Genomic DNA, 6,214 nt, shown 5'->3' with positions numbered 1-6,214 from the left:
GTTGCTGACAATGAAGACACACGCCCAGTCCACTCTTTCGGTGCTGAAATCCTCCCCGCGGAATAAAAGCCCGTGTTACGCACAGCGGAGAGGAGTTTCTGCCCGTGTCGTCCTTACCTTAATTATGTCCGCAGCTTGTGAGGGTGAGCGCGTGCACAGCCGAGGTGAACCCCGAGCTCCCAAGAATAACCGCGCGGATGCTTGCTATGCTGTGTGTATGTCTATATTAAGGCTATATGTGTATGTGAACATTTGTCTTGTGGTATGACACCATGTTTCAACCGTTCGTCCTCTCACTTTTGTGCACAAAACCTCTAAAACAACACATTGTACAGAGAGAGAGAGAGAGAGAGAGAGAGAGAGAGAGAGAGAGAGAGAGAGAGAGAGAGAGAGAGATAATACAATCAAATTGATAGGTTCAGTCTGGAAAAAAGTCTCATTGAATGGTCTCTATTAGAATGGCATTTATGTTTTAAGTTGGAGATGTCGGTTAAGATGCATGTCTTCAGGTTCATGGAGAAACCCTTGATGTGATAATGAAGAGAATGCAGGTTGGACTGTTTCACTTCCTTAGGAAGTCTTCGACGTGGCCGTGCAGCAGAGGAGAAGATCATCCTACATGAGCTCAGAGACGAGCCCACAGGCTTTGCCAAGTTGATGCACAATCTACTGCTCTCCTGACAGATCTTATGAACCTGTTGTAATCATCTCTCATTTGTCAGTGTACAACAAGTCAGTGTCTGTCAGATTGCCGCCGCTTGTATTAAATGTACAATGTATTAAACACATCTACGTGGGTGTGTTGAGATGTACTTAGCCAATGTTCCAGCCTGAGTATATTTTCTTCAAATAAATGTCGTTGTACACACATGGTAAAACTTACAACAAAGCAGAAATGTGTGTTTGTTCAACTAGGTAAGGTTTTATCAGTTCAAGTTGAATGGATAATGTAAAACAATTATTTGTTTTAACTCAGCGGATCAAGTTTCAACAACAAAGGAACAAGAAGTTCACTCAACTGACAACTTGCATTCTCAAGGCAGCAGGTGATCTTGCAGGTTCAACGAAATGTTTTACAGTGTATGTTTCTGTTTGCACGTGCAGTTTTGAACACACGTCTGTGCGTAAAGATTAGTGTGTGCGCGCGTGTGCACTGTTGGAGCGCATGCATCATGGGGCACCGTCTTGGACCACCGTCTTATATTTCACTGCATTGGCAGACAACTGATATCTCCCCTCGCCCTGTCTCTTTCCATCTCTGGAAGAGCGTGACAGCAGCAGGCTGAGACGACGCCTTCACTTTTTCATTAATGGACAGAATATATATCACGACAGGTCAAGGCCGTGTCACGGTTTATGACCAACACATTGCTCTTTCAAACTAATGACCGTGTTAGTGACGCCACTCTGCGATATTTAACGGTCGTGTCGCCGGCATGTTAATACTTTAGTGGTCTAAATACAGTCCTCACTGTCGTGTGTCGTTCATGGGGGGACATAGTGAGAATGTCTCCGTTTACTTCGACTTTACATGTGCAGCAGCTCTATCTGCTGGCTGTAACTCATAACTACCAGTAATGTGTGCTGTGTTGTGTCTGCTGTTGCACTGTAGTGGCAGATGCCTCGCCATTGGGAAGACGTTCAGTGCACAATGACATTTATTTTCTTTTATTATGCCTTGGTGTTTTATTGTGGGTGCATATTCTGCTTTTAAAGTACCAGTGTGTAGGATTCAGGGGGACCTATATAGGCGGTTAAATAATATGATATTCATAACTATGTTTTCATGTTTTGTGATTTAATGAGCTGAGAATGAGGCCTTCAAATCTACCAGAGGGTCCTCTCCACGGATTCCGCCATGTTGCACCGCCATTTTTCTTTTCTTCTTTGCAATACTTTTAAAAGCCTGCATTTAATACTTGTGCAGTTTACCCTGGTTATATATATATATATATATATATATATATGTATATATATATATATATATATATATATATAATAAAGTAAGTCAAGTTTATTTATATTGCACTGTTCACAGACAAAGGTCACACACAGTGGGTTTGGACCAACCTGATCATGCTAACTGGTGTACTGAAACGGAAACAAACACAAGCTAAATGTGTTTTAGAGAAGAAAAATAATAATAATTAGGACGAGGACAATGAAATTGCTACACACATTGTTTTTTTAAATTGTTTTTTGGGGGGAATATTTTATTTTTCCAAATATTTTCACACTGCAAGAGAACATGCAGAGCACACTACATTAAACATTACAGAAAATTACAAAAAAATACACAAGTAGATGAAATAAAACTAATTAACTAAATAAAGTAAATAGATAATTCCCCCCACCCAAATAAAAATAAATAAAAGGATGGTGCATAGGATGACTCAGCACAGAGAGAGATACCCCAATGACACAAATGCATAATGTTATTCAGAGCTCCAAATAGTTACAGTTCTATGGTACTGTTAGTGATGTACCCATGTACTCCAAATATGGCTGCCAGATTTTCAAAAATAACTTATATTTCTTTCTGAGACTATATGTGATCTTTTCAAAAGGAATACAACTGTTCATTTCCACAGACCATCTGTCCATGAGAGTGGGGGAATCAGACTTCCAAGTCATTGCTATACATTTCCTGGCCACACTCCTGTCTCAGTACAGACAGGAGTGTGTTGATGAGGTCATCGCTGTCGGGTGCAACACAAGGCAGTGGAAGTCGGTATGCCGTACGCTCAAGGATGAAGGGAAGTTAGCTCCGTACAACATGCATTAAATAGACAACCAAACATCTTACTGATTCTACACAATGACAAATAAACATCAAGATAGTTTTACTCTCGAGGCTGCAGGAACACAGAAGATCTACCCAACAGCGTCCTTGAGGGCGGCTGGCGTGTCACCAACACTGATTTATACAGTTCACAACCCCTCCACCAGGGGGAGGCATGGATTCAAGAGACAGAACCAAAACAAAGGTCCCAGTTCATGTCTTACTTACTTTTAGGGCTTTAAAAAAACATAAACAAAGCAAAAAATTATAATTGCCTTACACAATTCTTAACTACTTGCAACACTATACTGAAGCCTCAAACAGACCCCGGTGGAGAGGTGTGGTTTTTTAAGACTTGACAGTTTAGACGTGCTCCTGACTGCAGCAAGCACAACAAAAGAGGCTTGTGAAAATGTTCATTATATTAGAGTTGACATGTATGAGGAGCAATTTTTCAAGATTTTATAGTTGGAAAGTGGAGCAGCAGGGAGTCGTGGTGGTGATCAACGGGCATGGTGGTCTGTCAGTACCATCCGTCTGTAACGGGCTTCATTTCACTTCATAGAAACATGATCCATGTCATACTTATGGATTCCTTCATCCTTCTAGTCGGAGGTCGGAAGCCCCGAGAGGTTATGGAAATCTGCTTTACAGCCCCTCACTGTTTATTTTCCACTCGTGATAACTCTAATCGAAAGCAGGAAGATTGTCTTTCCCTATTTGTCCGAAACATTTCTGTCTTTAGTTTGTTTTAATGTGTACAGTATGTGTTTTGTGCTGTTTCTTTGGCTCCATGGCTGTGTGAGCCTTGGCATATTTAGCACCTCATTAATCCCTCCATTGCAGACATGTACCAACAATATATATATATATATATATATATATATATATATATATATGTATATATATATATATATATATATATATATGATTATATATATATATGATTATGATACAGACATGTACCAACAATATATATATATATATATATATATATATATATGTATATATATATATATATATATATATATATGATTATATATATATATGATTATGATACAGACATGTACCAACAATATATATATATATATATATATATATATATATATATAAATATATATATATATGATTATGATATATATATATATATATATATATATATATATATATATATATATATATATATATATATATATATTGTTGGTACATGTCTGCAATGGAGGGATTAATGAGGTGCTAAATATGCCAAGGCTCACACAGCCATGGATATATGGATATCCATATGGATATATATATAGTGATTGTTGGTACATGTCTGAAATGGACTGCAATACTGCAGGTCTGTAATACACATATATATATATACACAGTACAACCACCCGCTAATGCATGTGCTTGGCTGAGATAACGTCCACACAACGTTTCCCCACTGTAATGTGATAACCTTAAACACGTCAATGAGCGACATCGTCACACGAGGTGAACTGTTCCACCGTGGGCGCCGTAGTTTATTTTGAGCCACGCGTGCACCATCTTGGTGCTGCAAACGCTCCTTAAAGGTGCTAAATTCCAAATTCCGAGCATTTCAGGCATTGCCTCCACATGGCTCTCAACGTGGCGCTGGTACAGCCGGCAGCAAACAGTGCTAACGGTGCTCTACGCTTTGGCCACGACACAATCATCTACCTTGCTACGTCTTCACAGAGCAAATAGTTGTTTGCTGCTATTGATGCTGAGAATTTAAAATGTTCCACCTTTAAACCACCAAATGTTATCCACAGCTGGAAATAACCCCACAAACGGAATTTTCACCTTTTTTTCGTGAGAAAACACAAAACTATACAGAATACTGTGTTCATGACCCAACGTTTCTAAATCAGGTGAACATTTTGTGGAAATGTAAACACGGGGCCTGGTTTTTGAGTATTTCAGTCTGCATACCCATCAATTAGCTTCTTTAAAGAGCTGGAACAAGCTGATTAGGAGTTTATGTATGCCTTATACGGGTTATACCATTAAATAACACAATAAAATAACTGTAAAAGGAAAGTGGATGTCAAAGGGACGCTCCACTTTCACGGATAGAGCAGTTTACTTCGTCACAAGAAGAACTGCACTCTGGAAACAGTTATTTAATATAGTTTCTGGCTCTAAAAGCAGCTCTGTCAAGTTTGATTAAATAACTGATGATCTCATCATGGTTATCTCAGCTCGGGCTTAGTTAAGTTAAAAACGTTTTTTTTTAAAGAAAGCCTGCCTTACAAACTGGGAGTGTGGAGTTTTAAGAATGTTTAAACCAAAAACCGAGGTATCTCAGCCTTAAGTTAGATGTATTGCACTTCAAACTTCATGAAATATGAAATAACGTATACAGGGTCCAACTCCATAATAATGTGTCATTGGTGGATTGTTGCTCCAGTGCTCCACACCAGCACGATAAATATATTATACAGAGTTTTAAAATAGGCTCAATGTCAATGCTGTTTACGGCACGCCATGGGAGGGACATCAGGAACACACAAGCTGTTAATAAAGCTATCGGGGGAATATGGAAGATTTTGATGTATTTACCCTCAGTAATTTAAATGTACATTACATGAATTGCATAATCCCCCTAAAGTGTTGGCCTTTGTATTCAGGATGGAGAATGAGGTCAGCCCCCTTGTGAATGTCCCAGGTCAGGCGTGATGGAGGGCGGTGGTCCATGCAGTGTTTCGTAAGCTGCTGCAGACAGGGCAGCTTTGGCACTTGCGTGACGATAAGCGCAGCGGTTGACAGCTGCGATAGATGTGTTTCCAGGGTCTCTGGCCTGCGTGGTGGAAACTATCACGGAAACTTGTAATGCTGCTATAAATAAATGTCTCCGTCCCCTGTTGCCAGCCACGCTATCATGGTAGCCCTTTGGCCAGTCGGCCCTTCTATGTTTCTGTCTCCCCACCTGACGGTCTACTTGGGAAACATCTGTCCCGTCACCCTGACTATTCGTTTTTATTTATCTGCATACTTTCCGGTGTTAAAATGTTTGATGCTTTACAGACCGCCAACTTAAAATGAACTTTATTGCTGCAGTAGTTATTTTTTAGGGACCTACAATATATATATATATATATATATATATATTATAAAAACAACAACTGCAGCGACCTACAATATATGTATATATATATATATATATATATATATATATATACATATATATATATTGTCAATAATACTTCAAGTTCATGCAAAGATATAAACCAAACTTTTTCCTACTTGACCATATATATATATATATATATATATTGTAGGTCCTTACAAAACAACTACTGCAGCGATAAAGTTCATTTTAAGTATATATATATATATATATATATATATATATATATATATATATATATATATATATATATATATATATAGGTGAAAGTATCAACAAAGAGATATCTGACT

Source organism: Taurulus bubalis (genome assembly GCF_910589615.1).
Source record: "Taurulus bubalis genome assembly, chromosome: 11".
Lineage (NCBI taxonomy): Eukaryota > Metazoa > Chordata > Actinopteri > Perciformes > Cottidae > Taurulus > Taurulus bubalis.
Note: the sequence above shows the minus strand (reverse complement) of the source record.